The sequence below is a fragment of the Frankliniella occidentalis genome, unplaced genomic scaffold (assembly GCF_000697945.3).
Source record: "Frankliniella occidentalis isolate FOCC.00 unplaced genomic scaffold, Focc_3.1 Scaffold219, whole genome shotgun sequence".
Classification (NCBI taxonomy): Eukaryota; Metazoa; Arthropoda; class Insecta; order Thysanoptera; family Thripidae; genus Frankliniella; species Frankliniella occidentalis.
The window spans coordinates 321,648-322,145 of record NW_026267345.1 but is presented as its reverse complement, the minus strand read 5'-3'; positions in this window follow the sequence as shown (position 1 = coordinate 322,145).

Genomic DNA, 498 nt, shown 5'->3' with positions numbered 1-498 from the left:
AAAATTAATATCTTTGAGTAAAAAAATTATTGGGGTAGCAAAAAAGGACTGACCCACCTTCAATTTAAAAGAATTACAGCTCTATCACCTTAAGTGGAAAAAAGAGAAATTAACAATCCTAGTTAGTTAAAAACAAGACATTGTCAAGGCACCTTCACCCACCCTGCCAGCAGACGACACGACTCCAAGATCCCTCGTTCTAGCGCAACATTTTACAAGTTAAGTATTATTTGAATGTAACATATCATTAAACACTTAATATCACACTCAGTTCACTTTCAGTTCTGCTGTCTCTTTCCAAATGTCTAATGTCACATTTACTGTTCCCAGCCCCGAGTCCTGTCCAGGCTTGGTCCCTGTCCTGCTCCTGACCTGCCCTCTTTCAATCCAGACCAAATCTGCGATTCAAAACGAAAAAATAGTCTAGCCAGCAAGCCCTCCAAGACACCTTTAACCTATTATTTTTATAATAACTAAAATTTCACTGATGCTCAATTT